General features: G+C 39.6%; 1 protein-coding gene across 5 annotated transcripts in view; it reads left to right on the top strand.

Moving 5' to 3' along the window:
* The window catches only part of LOC125460612 (protein tyrosine phosphatase domain-containing protein 1-like), a 153,003-nt gene that overhangs the window by 59,376 nt on the left and 79,745 nt on the right, over window positions 1-13,882 (top strand). The gene's annotated exons all lie outside the window — the stretch shown is intronic.

Genomic DNA, 13,882 nt, shown 5'->3' with positions numbered 1-13,882 from the left:
CAACAAAGAAAAAAACAATCTATTGTCATTGCCAAGATTATCTTAACTTGGGGAAGAAAGCATGGGAGCATGTGGCTTGGGATAGGAAGCTGTCTGGTGGCTCTATGGGCAAAGCTGTCAAAATTCTGCTTGGAGTCATGGCACTTGGCTGGAAGTCGGTTAGTACTCCTGCCCTTGTGGTTTTTGACAGCTTACAAATAGAGGAAATTATACGCGTGAAATAATAAATTAACAAATTCCCACAGGCCACTACTTGAATCTAGGTCCCATGAGAAGAGGCAAACACTATATGAATATGTCAGCAGAAAGGATGGGTAAATGTTAATAGCTGACTTTTGAACAAGTTTGATGTTGTAATTTGATTTTAAAAAAAAGGTAAATAGGTTTGAAAATTGTGGCTTTTCCTGCTGATGGAATTGTTTTAAAGGGTTGAAGAGATGCACTAATCAAACGCTGTCAAAGGCTGCAAAAGAACAACTCTGCTATTTTGAAGCCATATAAATTTTCTAATTTTAACAAAACATAGACTGTAGATCTTTCAAAGGGGTAAGAAAATGCTGACTGCTATTTGAATGTTTCTGTGCTGGAATATTGGAGTTGACTATACCGTAAGGGGTTGTGAATCTGATTTGGCCATTATGAAGAACAGACAAGATGTTTTGGAATCTCTTTCTGGTGATAAAGTAGATATACTAGAAATATTTCCTCAACAAAATTAACATTTGAAGATGAAATATTATTCCATTGTTATAAATATCTTAATGGCTTGCTGTAAAGCTATAGTCTCTGTTGACTCTTCCCAATTTTCTATAAAGGGTCATGCAGACATGTAAATAAGGAGCAAGAGTTGCCATTCAGCCTGTTGATCCTGGTATTCTGCTTGATAAGCTAATCTGATTACAGCATCAACTCTAGTTTGTCTGTTTTTTGTAACTTTAGACTCCTGTATCAATCAAGAAGTTGCCCAACTCGGGCGTAAAAATATTTAATAACGCTGCTCCACCACTCTCTCGAAAGAGAATTCCACAAACTAATGAACCCTTGAAAGAAAAGAAAATTCTTCTCAGCTATGTCTTGAATGGGTGTTCCCTTATTTCTAAACTTTGTAGACTAGTTTTTGTTCCTTTTTAAAGGGAAAAATTCTCTCGGCATCCATCTTATCAAATGCTCTCATGCTTGTTATATGTTTCAATTAGATCACCCCTCATTTTTCTAAACACTAAACGAAATTCCTAAAGAAGAGGCCCCATCTGTCCAAACTTTTCTCATAAGATTGTCACATAATTATAAAAAAATGCTTAATTGTCTGCTGTAAAATTTTAATTTCAATTTTAATTTCAAATTTAATTTTCAAATACATCCTCTGATGTTTTCATTGTTTGTTGAGGACGCAGTATTCGGCAGGTATGGCCTGCAGTTTTTTATTCATTCAAATGAAGTGGGCATCACTTGCACTGACATTTATTACCCTTCCCTAGTTGCCCTTGAGGTATTGGTGAGTTGCTGCTTAAAACTGCTGCAATTAACTTGGTGTAGATATTTTCAGAAACCTGTTAGTAAGGGAATTTCAGAATTTATGGAGGTCTACCGAAGAGCTATGGTGGGTTAATAGCTGCATTTCTGTATATTCTATAGCTTTCATTCAAATTCTGTGCAGTTGAAATTTAGAAGTAGGTTTTCTTGTCATGCAATCAAGTGCAGAAATACTGGAGTGGAGTTAAAGTTTACAATGTCACTATTCATGGCGCCATCTTGCCTACAGGGTATCTAGGTACAAAATCTTAGATAAAAAATAGAAAAATAAAGAAATAAGTGCAAAATTCAACATTACAGTTCTTGTCAGGATAAAATAGTAAATAAGAAATGAAGTTAAAAGTTCCAAATTGCAATCTTCCTTTAGCCATAGGCCTGCAATCACTCCACACTGGACTTTCCATTCTGGGCTTGCCCCATGAGGGCTTGATCACTGTCCTGTGTTGGGCTCGACCTTACCTCTCCATTGGGCTCGGGTTCTTGGTCCCTGTGCCTCCATGCTGCTATCTCAGCGAGACTGCCATCTTCTGTCTCCCATGCTGGGCTCGTTCTCTCAATCCTCGTGTTTCTGCGCTGCCGTCTTGCGGCCGAAGTTTCCTGTCACTTTCAGGTTTCCACCTGAGAAGCTTGACGTCAGAGTGTAATGTGACAATCAAGCTTTATTCTGACATTATTTCAGGTGCTCCATTTTTGGATTTATCTGAGAAATCCTAATAAATGCAACTTTTTTTTTGTCGAGTCCTTCAGGGCAGATCTGAGCATTTATGGGGATCTATTCCATGAGTTGCCTTTTCAGACTGGCTCATTCTTTGTTATTATGGATAGTGGATAGCTTGGCTTGGAGGTGAAAGATACAATGATGCATGACTTAATCTGCACCATGTGAACTTGAGTGAAAGTGGAAGATACACTATAGCAGTAAACAAGTGGAATTAGCAAGAGTAAGGATTCTTTTAGGAAAAGGCAAGCCCGATGGTTGTTGAGCAAATCAAATTTGAGTCGGATATGACTGGATTATTTATGTTTAAATGGCATTTAAATGTTATGGGTATAGTTGTTGTCAATGATGTTTCATGATTGATTGCCTGAAGGTATGTTCCTCTGGAAGAAATTATTCATTCCATTTCTTAACAGCCCCTTGAGGCTGCCAATGCAGTCATAATTCCCTATCAATCAACTTAATATAGGCAAACTGCATCTTGTAAAGTCACTTTAATTAAGTCAAGTTCTGTGATATGAGCAGGATCACTGCACATTTTATTGTAACTGTCGTTTGATTTACTTTTTCTAGTTGCCTACACTGACTTTTTTGTTTTGTTATCATCCATCTATTTCACATTGCAACACATTATTCAGGGAATTTGAAAGCAAGAAATTAAATTAAATCACTCCTTAAATAAAATGTTACTGTATGTTGCAGTTTATCTGGAAAAAAGATTTTTGGGATCACATCTAAGTACAATTTAAGTGGCAGAACAGCATGTACCAAGGAGAAAACCCAATATACATGTTTCCATTATTGTGCAACGATACTTATTACATGACTTATGATTTACAATAAGTCACAGCTGTGTTCTGTGACGCAGTTGGGTTAATCCTAATGCATTTCCACTCTTCCATCTCTATTGCTGTCGCTGGGATTTGTAATGTCCAGTTTATAAATCCAGTTCAAATTCAATGAGAATTGAATCTATCCATGGGCCATTTTTAAAATTATTCATTTTAATTTTTTAAAACCTGTTCATTTTAGTTTTAATCCTATAACAGCAAAATAACATCAGCACCTTTCCTCAGGATCTTTTACATGTTTCAATAAGATTACCTCTCATTTTATTAAACTGCAATGGTAAAGGCATAACCTGGAAAGCGGTCCCTCTTAGGACAACCAACCTCTTAATCGCTGCAGTCAATCTAGTGAATCTACCTCTAAGTCAGGTCACCAAGAATATATGTGTTCATTCAGATGTAGTCTCAAACACCCAGTGCAATTGCAGTAAAACTTCCCTATTTTTAATCATTTCCTAACAATAAACAACTGTGTAATTCATTTGTCTTTTTAATCACTTGCATTTTCTGTTGTGACGACCAGCTGAGGAGGGAAACATCGGTTCTCCCCTCTCTTTAACCACTTCTCAGTCAGTCGCAAAAAATATTTTTATTTCTTTTTAGCACATAACTATCACACTTAAAATATAGATCGCTAGAAAATGAAGGAGCCAATTACCAAGTTTTTCTTAAGTGAAAGAGTAAAGAACTTTACTGTCTACTAACCCCAAGAAAAGATAAAATGCTACATCAAACATACACAAAAACACAGGTAAGATGTTTAAAAGGATGTGCCTGGTATAGACCAGAGTAATAAAGGTTTTTTAGCTAAACAGATGTTTGAGGTGTTAAATTTCAAGTCTGAAGCTACAGTTGATTGTTGTCTCACATTTGCAGCAATAGCTGGATTTATGGATAGCTTTTGAGTCTCATTGAATGGCTTATGCCTAAGTTGCTTTTATACCAGACATTGTCATCCAAAATGATGAGAAATAGATGGGAAGAAAGAAAGACTAAACTGTCTAGCTTCTGCTGTTATGAATCCATGTTCGTCTTTCTGCTGAAAAGGAGCTGTTGCAATATAGTTACAGAATGTATTCTGGAGTATAGCTCCAGTGTCTTTCCAAGTTGGCTAACTGACAGTCAAGCCATTTATGTCCTAATATGTAAAATGATAATATGTGTGAGAAATATACAGGAGATGCAGATTTTTTTAATATGGGCTCAGGGACCTAGTTTTGATGATTTTAGGTAAAAATATTAACTTGAGTGCACACAGCTGTGTTTGTACAACATGAGTCACACAATGCCTGCCTCAATCTCTGCTCAGGTGACCATTGCAGCCATTGTTGGTCCATGTTGCTACCTTTCTTAAAATGGTCACAGTCGATAAAATGTATCAGGTATAACAATCCTTATGGAAGTTAAAATGTTATAGCCCATAGTTACTGCTATTATAGTAATGTGCCAGAAGATACAGGCAGTATAGGTAGCCTCGAGAAATCCAGGTTTTAAATTTGGAGCACCATGTTTCAGAATTGCTTGGAACACCAGAATGATTTGCCTTGATGTGGAATCAGTGAAATCTTTATTGCAGGAGTAGTAAAGTCTTGCTTCAATTGTATAGGAGCTCAGCTTGACTGCACTGGAGTGCAGTGTGTGGTTTTGGTCTCCTTATCTTGGGAAAGATATTATTGTCATCGAGGGAGTACAATAAAGGCTCATCAGACTTGTTCCCAGGTTGGAGGGACTGCCCTATGAAAAGCAATCTATATTCCCTAGAGGTTCGAAAAAATAAAAGTGAACTCATTGAAATCTATAAAGTACTTAAAGGCGTAGGCAGAGTAGATGCAGGTAAGCTGTTTCCCCATGCTGGGGAGTCTAGCACCAAGGGCACAATTTAAAAATAAGGGGGATACCTTTTAGAACTGAGATGAGAAATTTATTTGCACAGTGAATGGTGAACCTTTGGAATTCTCTCCCTTGAGGGCTATGGTAGCTGGTCTTTGAGTATATTTAAAGTAGAGGCTGATAAATTTTTTGATTATTAATGTGGTTAGTGTGAGTAAACAGCATTGAAATCTTCGCTCAGCGTTGGTTGTACTAAATGGTGAAATAAGTTCGGCTGGCTGGATGGCCTACTTCTGCTCCATCATTAACAGCCTTTGTATTGCTGGGTGCAGCTTTCTATTTTAAACCAAGCAGGAGTTTTTACTGTTGCAAATTTGTGACATCTGGTGCAGTATTTGCCAATTTTGTGTTTTCATTTGCTTTAAATAACTATTCTATGCTTCATATGCTGTTTTGAGATCGGCAATGTGTCTGAATGCGGCCAAATGGATGCATTGCACCGTCCATTGTTTCTGCTGAAACTTTTCTGTTGTGAAAACTTCCACTGCCTTTGTGCCCATTTTCTGAGCAAGGATGATGTGATGTTCATATTTGTGTGTAAATATGTGAATAACGATTGATAGGTAAAGATCCTTTAGTTGTCGTACCTTCCTGCTTCATGCAGTTACAATACCTTACATATTATAATAAACATCTTAGTAATGTTGAAAACTATGAAATCTTCAGTGAGAGACAATAAGCCAGTTTGAATACGCAGGTTCACTGGAGGTGAAAAGTTTTTGGATATTTGTCTCCCACCTGTCTGCATCATCAAAATTAGTGCAGTTTAACACTGATGTGAAAACATTAGGTTTCTGCTGTGTGTTTACTGTTGGCTGTTGCCAATGCTGAAAGTTGTTAAGCAACACGTTAACTCTGTTATTCTGTGACTTGCCAAATAATTATCTGGAAAACAGGTACAGCAAGATTTGTTGCTCACTGGTATTTATCGAGCATTTTGAGATGGCAGCATTCCTGCGCTTAAGATCTTAAGAAAACACAAGTTTTAAAGAATCTATATTAATGGAGATAAATAGATGTAGATCTGCCAAGATAAACAAAATGTTGAATCAGCAGTGGTGGTGTTCTGGGAAGATGGGGTGATATCCTATTGGATAATTTCTAAACATTGGAGTGGCACTGCCTCACAGCGCCAGGGGACCTGGGTTTGTTTCTGCTCTAGGGTGACTGTCCATGTGGAGTTTGCACATTCTCCCTGTATCTCTGTGGGTTTCCTCCCCCAGTCCAAAGATATGCAGGTTAGGTAGATAGGCCATGTTAAATTGCCTGTAATGTCCAGGGGTGTGTAAATTAGGTGAATTAGCCATGGGAAGGGGTAGGAGAATGGGTATGGGTGGGATTATTTTTTTTTAAGAGGGGCAGTGCAGATTTGTTGGGCCAATTGGCCTGTTTCCACACTGTAGGGATTCCGTAATTCTCTTTAAAGTATAACATACCTTGCTGGTAAAATGGAGCAAATTACATTGAAGCTTTTAGACTGCCAGCTATGCCTAGTGGTAGATTCAACTGTCTTGCTACCTTTCTAAACATAAAAGTGCCTTGAAATTTTGACTTTTTTTCTCATAGTAATTCTGTATTAGTATGCATCATAATACTGAAAGTGACATAAAATGTTGATTGATCTGAACGTTTTTTTTAAGAAAATTTAAGGTGGGTTTTGTCAATAGCTTTATAGGCTTTACCAGACAAAGATTTGACACAGCAGCCAATTGAGGTTTGTCGCATGTAGTATTTGGGTGAATTGTATATTTTAATATTTTATTAAATTGCTAATTATTATGCAATCCAAAATGTTAGATTGCTGCAAACTACTTTGAATATTTCTCTTTTATAATTAGAGATAATTTTGGTTTAAAGTGGAGGAAGTGGAAGAAACCAAACAAGTGATTGTATAATTCATACGTACATTTGAGGCTTTCTTCCCCAGTTTTCTGCTGTGGTAGCGTTCAAAACATGTTCCATAGACCTGCTTATGACACCTGATGTTTCAAAAACTGTAAATTTCCTAAAAGCTCCTATGTGTTTGTAATTTCTCCAAGACTTTTATATGGATAAAATAGTATTCTTACTTGTGACGTCCTTGAATAGTAATAATTTGTGGTTTACAAGAATGATACCAGGGATGAAGGACTTATCAAATGAGGAGTGGTTTAGGACTCTAGGTCTGAACTCGATGGAGTTGAGAAGGATGGGGAGAGATCCTGTTGAGTTTTACAGAATACTGAAAGGTTTGGATAGAATGGACATAGAAGATCTTTCCACTAGTAGGAGAGACTAGAACCCAATGGTACTGACTCAGTGAAGGGAAGACCCTTTAGAACTGAAATGAGGAGAAATTTCTTCAGTGAGAGCGTGGTTAATCTGTGGAACTCATGGTGTTGAGAAACACTTTAGCCATCATTTGAATGGTGGAGAAAACTCAATGGGTTGAAAGGGCTTAATTTTGCTCCTAATTCTGACCTATCTTAAGGTCTTAAGATAAGGGAAAAGTGTGAAATCACATCAGGAAATCTGTCAGAATTTGATTTATTTAATTTGACATGATTCCCATTTATTTGTAATTATGGTTCGATTCTTCTATCGGTAATCACAATTTCCCACTTCTAACTGCATAAATGAGTAGCCAACAATTGAAAATTGAGATGGACACCACAGTTTCACATTTGATATGTTGGACACACTGGTAAAGAAGCAATAACAGAATGTAAGAGGCCTGCTTCTTTTCCTTCATCTGACCCCTGTAGTCTTCCTCCTCTTCCACTCCCTCACGACACATTGTGGTCTTCCTCATCCTCCCACTGACCTGTTCCTTTTCATATTTTAGTTCCCCCTGCCCTTTCTGCCCCCACAGCCGCTTATAGTCTCCTTCTTTTCTACCTGCCCCTTGCAGCCTTCCAACCCCCTGCCTCCTAGACTTCTGCCTCTTGAAGCCAGCCCATAGCCTCCCCTTCACCGAACCACTTGTAGCCTTTGTCGTCCCCTGACTCCTTGCAGCCTCCGGCATCCTCTTTCGCTGCTACTGGAAGCCTCCTTTTTCTCCATCCACCGCCCTGTGTAGCTTTCCACTTCTCCATCCATTTTGCCTTCCAGCCTCCCTTATCTCCCTTGCAATGTCCTTCATCCCCCATCCCCCATCCACTGTCCCTTCCAGCCTCCCCTCTTTCCGCTTTTTAACTCCCTTTTCTTTTCTCCCTCCCCTCAACCCCAGCTGGACCTTGCAATCGTCCTTTGCCATTCACACGCTCCCTGTTTTCCTTTGCTGCTTCTGTTTTCCCTTCCCCTCTACCACACTGCCACTTTGCAACCTCCATCATCTGCCTCTCCTTTGCAGCTTCCCCCTTCCACCCTGTGTCACCTCCTAATCATCCATGCTATCTCTGTCCCTCCTCTTGTGATGTCCTTCACCTCCTATACCCTCAACCAGGCTTATGGAACTCCTGGAACCCATCTTTGTTCTCTTCGGCACAATTTCTCTGGTTTGTGTCCCTCTGAAGAAACTGTATCACTTCCACATCACCTCCAATTATCTGTTTGTCTTGTCTACCACCTGTGTAACTCTGCTTTTCTGCCTTTGTGTTCTGTGGTGTTGAGCATCAGGAGTGCTGTTGCAGCCGCACTCATCCAGACTCATGAAATGTATCCCATCATGCATCTGATTTGTGCCTTATAAATAATGGGCAGCATTTGGGGATCACAAGGTGAAGTACAAGTTACATGGTTCCTGGCCTCTGATCTGCTCTTGTAACCACAATATTTACATGGCAAGTCCAGCTGAGTTCCTGGTCCGTGGTTGCCCCCAGGATGTTGATAGTGGGGGCTTCAGTGATGATAATGCTATTGAATGTCAAGGGGTGATGTTTAGACTTGTCTTGCTGGAGATGGTCATTGGCTAGCACTCGTGTAACATGAATGTTAATCGCTGCTTGTCAGCCTAAATGTCAGTATTGGCCAGGTCCTACTACATTTGGATATGGATTGCTCTAGTATCTGAGAAGTCACAGAAGGTGCTGAACATTGCAATCATCAATTAAAGACTCCACTTCTGACCACATGATGGAGAGAAAATCGTGATGAATGAACTGAAGATGTTTGGGCCCACGTTTGCTATCCTGAGGATCTCCTGCAACCTCCAATAAACCATAGCCATCCTCCTTTGTATCTGGTATGACCCTAAGCAGTGGAGAATTTTCCCCTTAATTCCCATCGACTCCAATTTTGCTAGGGCTCCTTGATGACACACTTTGTCAAATAAGTCTTAGTCAAGGCCAGTCACTCTCACTTCACCTCATCTCTGGAATTCAGTTTTTTTTGTTCATGTATGAACCAAGGCTGTCATGAGGCTCGGAGCTGAGTGACCCTGGCAGGACCCAACCTGTTTACTAAACCGGTTAGTAAACAGATTATTGGTAAGCACTAATGATTCTTTCCATCAACTTACTGATGATTTAGAGTCGACTGATGGTATGGTAATTGGCTGGATTACATTTGCCCTGCTTTTGTGTATGGAACACACCTGATTACTTTTCCATATTGTTGGTACCAATGTTGTCACTGTACTGGACCAGTTTGGGTAAGGGCATTGCTGGTTCTGGAATATGTCTTCACTGCTATTGCCAGAATGTTGTCAGGCCCTATAGCCTTTGTAGTGTCCAGCTTCTCCAACTGCTTCTTGATATCACGTGCAGTGAATTGAATTGACTGAAGACTGGCATCTGTGATGCTGGGGATCTCAGGAGGAGGTTGAAGTGAGACATCCATTTGCACTTCCAGCCAAAGATTGTTGCAAACGCTTCAACCTTTTATTTTGCACTGATATGCTTGGCTTCCCATCATTGAGGCTGGGGATATTTAAGAGGAGTTATTTAGTTGTTCATCACCATGCATGATTGTGGCAGGATTGCAAAGCTTTGACCTGATCTCTCGGTTGTGAAATCACTTAGTCTTGTATATCGTTTGCTGCTTATGGCATGTAAATAGTCCCATTGTGTAGCTTCACTGGGTTTTTGTTTTCAACCTCATTTTTAGTTATGATGTTTCTCCAGGCTTACCTTTGTGCACTTTTTGATGAACTAGGCTTGATTACCTGGCATTTTCACAGTAGAATAATGTGAAATTGGATATTGCGTTTCAGTATAATTTTTTGTTTCTGCTGGTCAAGCACAGCATCATGGATACCCAGTGTTGAGTTGTTGAATCTGATTGAAGCATCTACAATTTAGCATGATAGTACCACACGATATTGGCGCGCATCCTCAATGTGAAGATTGGACTTTCTCTCCACAAGGACTGTACAGTGATCACTCCCAATGTTGTGATGAGCCGACTCATCTGCAGCAGGCAATTTGGTGAAGATGATTTTCCCTTTTGCTGGTTCTCTCATAACCTACTGCATACTCTGAACAAGGCTCTGTCACTTCTTCTCTACTTGCCTTGACTGCTTAGCATTCTTCCTACTGCTCAGATCCTGTGCTTTTCTTCAGTTTCTCTTCAGTGAACTGTCAGTATTTCAATGGAAGTATTGAACAGTTTGTGGGGTTGTCCTGAATTTCAGCTTGCCTTCAAGAAGTTTTGAACGTACATCTAAATTGTTACAACTTGTCATCTTCATATTATTTAACATCTCACATCTAAGTAGGTTTTTGTCAATAATGCTGATTTGAGAATGCTTAGAGATGCTTTTTCTTGCTAATTTCACCTTAGAATCTCTTTTTTTGCCATTTATTTGTAGTTTTATATCTCAATTGGGATTGGATGTGCTGCTTAAATAATATTTGGTTTTGTTAAGAAATGTAGAATCGACTATTCAACGTTGGGTTCTTAAGATTAGCTTGCAAATTGCATATGAATAGTGCGACAATAGAAAAAATGGTCAGTGATTTTCAATTTCATAATCCAGTTTAATAATGGAACCTTCTGGGGATTGAAATGGTTTTTAAAAAGGGACCACGAAACGCTGATTTAATATAGTCACATGCATCATCTGAGTACAGGTGGCCAAGTTTTAAGTTTGAATGTGGAATAAACAACATACATCTGAACTGAAATTAGCATTTTATCCAAAGGCAATGAAACCAGCCCATGAACTTCCCTGAGGATGTTTGTAAAAGTTGCCATCTCCTCCTATTTTATTTCGATTTGATTTGATTTGATTTATTACTGTCAGAGGTACATAAGTAAAGTGAAAAGTTGTGTTTTGCCTGAAGTACAGGTAGATCGTAACATACAGAGATCGTAGGCTGATTGAACAGAGCGAGGAATCCAAAGTTATGACTGCACAGAAGACGCACAAAAAGCAACATCACTGATAGAATTGGAATTTGAGAGGTCCATAATAGTGGAGAAGAGCCTGTTCTTGAGCCTGTTCTTGAGCCTGTTCTTGAGCCTGTTCTTGAGCCTGTTCTTGAGCCTGTTCTTGAGCCTGTTCTTGAGCCTGTTCTTGAGCCTGTTCTTGAGCCTGTTCTTGAGCCTGTTCTTGAGCCTGTTCTTGAGCCTGTTCTAGCTTTTGTATCCTCTGCCTAATGGATGAGGTTGGGAGAGATTATAACTAGGGTTGGAGGAGTCTTTGATGTTGTCTGCCTTTACACAGTAACGAGAAGTGTAGATAGAGTCACAGGATGGAAGATTGGCTTGCGTGTTGGTCTGGGCTGCGTTCACAACTTTCTGTAGTTTTTTTATAGTTCTGGGCAGAGCAGTTGCTGTACCAAGCGTTCAGATAGAAAGCATTCTATAATGCATCTGTAAGAGTTGGTGAGGGTCCATATGGACATGCTGAATTTCTTTAGCCTCCTGAAGAAGAGGCATTGTTGTACCACCTTGACTGTTGCATCAACAGGGTTGGCCCAGGACAGGTTGTTAATAATCTTCATTCTTAGGAGCTTGATCATCTTGACCATCTCCACCTCAGCTCTATTGATGTAAAAAGGGGCTGGTGATCAACTCTTTAGTTTTGCTGACAGTGAGGGAGAGATTGTTATCTATATACCATGTCATATCGCTTTCCTGTATTCTGTTTCTACATTGTTTGATGTCTGGCCTACAATGGTGGTGTTGTCAGCAAACTTGTCGATGGAGTTTGGATGAAATTTCCCAGTGCAGTCGTGAGTGTACAGGAAGTACAGTAGACGGCTGAGTATGCATCCTTGCAGGGTGCCAGTATTGAGGATTGTTGTGAAGGAGGTGCTGTCTTCACTGGTTTCAGTCTATGGGTCAGGAAGTTGAAGATAGAATTGCGGAGGGCGAAGAAGAGATATAGGCCTCAAAGATTAGAGATTAGTTTGGTTCGAATTATGATGTTGAAGGCAGAGCTGTAGTCAATAAGTAGAAGTCTGATGTAGGTATCCTTATTATCCAGATGTTGCAGGGATGAGTGTAGGACTAGGGAAGTGGTGTCTACTGTGAACCTCTTGTGCTGGTAGGCAAATAGTGAGGGATCGAGGCAGGCTGGGAGGCCAAAGTTGATGTGAGCCATGACTAACTTCTCAATATGTCATAATTATGGAGATCAGAGCCACCGGGCAGTAGTCATTGAGGCATGCTGTGTGTGTTTTCTTTGGTACCTGGATGATGGAGGTCTTCTTGAAATGGGTGAGCACTTCAGATTGTAGCAAGGAGTGGTGAAACATGTCGAATACTCCTGCCAGCTAGTCCAGACAGGATTTGAGCGCATGACCAGGGCCTCCATTTGTGCCAGTTGCTTTCCGTGGGTTAGCTGTCAAGAAGACCGATCTGATGTCTGTAATGGTGACTGAGGGAACAGGAGCATCCCAGGCTGTCAGGGCAGGTGACACTGTTTCACTGACTTTCTGTTCGAACTGAGGGTAAAAGTCATTGAGCGCATCAGTACAACATGTATTTATGTCCACTATTCTGTTCTGCTTCATTTTGTAGCCCATTATGTTGTGTAGGCCTTGCCAGAGATGGCAGGTGTTCCTGCATGAGAGCATTTACATGTTGGAGATGGAATATCACCTACAATTAACAAACCTAAAACATAACTTCTGCAGATAGAATATCAAAAATTCATTTGTAATTCAAGAAACTGCTTTTGCAGAGTAGAAAGTCGAGACTAAGGTTGCAATATGGAACAATGGCTGACTGTCTCTGTTACTGAGAAAGGAAAAGTGCCTGGTGGTGGTATGGTTAAAAAGAAACATCAGAACACTCCAAACTGGAAGGATAACTGCATGTTCTCCACTGATAAGATTTAAGACGCTAAATAAACCAAACATTGTCTCAGGCTAAAGCTTTGCTCCTCTTGAGCCTCCTAAGTGCTTAAACTATACATTTCTTTATCTATATTTATACTGGACACTCACTTTTAACTTTGGACTGGTGTGTAGGCCCACACGATTTCACAGAGGCCTTATCCTTGACCTTGTGTCGAATAATTTTTATAGATCTCAAGAAAAATAAAATTATTTTTACTTTTGCTCTGGAAAACTGTAATTGGGTCTTCAGTGCTCCTGTCAAATTAGTTAAATACATTTTAATTGGAAAGAGTGAAAATGTGTTAAAAATAATATAAATCCCTGTGGCCTTCCAGGGTGGTTGGATCTAATCTTCCTCCCCTGGTCATAACAATGGTTTGAAAATCGCAGTGTACTAATTGATCTTCTAATATCCTGGGTGCCAAATTGAAACCATTTGTTGGCTCTGGAGAAATAGGATTTGTGCAAGGGTTATAATTGAGCCAGAAGTAGCAGAAAGTAACTTCTTTAAAAACATAGGAGCCGTTCAGCTTCTTGAACCTGAACTACCATTCTAAATCAATGCTTTGTTGAACTACATTTATATTTGTAAATGTCATCAAAAACTAGAAATCTATCAATCTTTTGTATTAAACTTAGTGATTAAACTTCCACAGCCCTTTTAAGGTGAATTCCAACGATTTACT

This window comes from Stegostoma tigrinum, chromosome 11 (assembly GCF_030684315.1).
Source record: "Stegostoma tigrinum isolate sSteTig4 chromosome 11, sSteTig4.hap1, whole genome shotgun sequence".
Classification (NCBI taxonomy): Eukaryota; Metazoa; Chordata; class Chondrichthyes; order Orectolobiformes; family Stegostomatidae; genus Stegostoma; species Stegostoma tigrinum.
The sequence above is the reverse complement of the archived record's forward strand: the minus strand, read 5'-3'. Positions and strand labels throughout refer to the sequence as shown.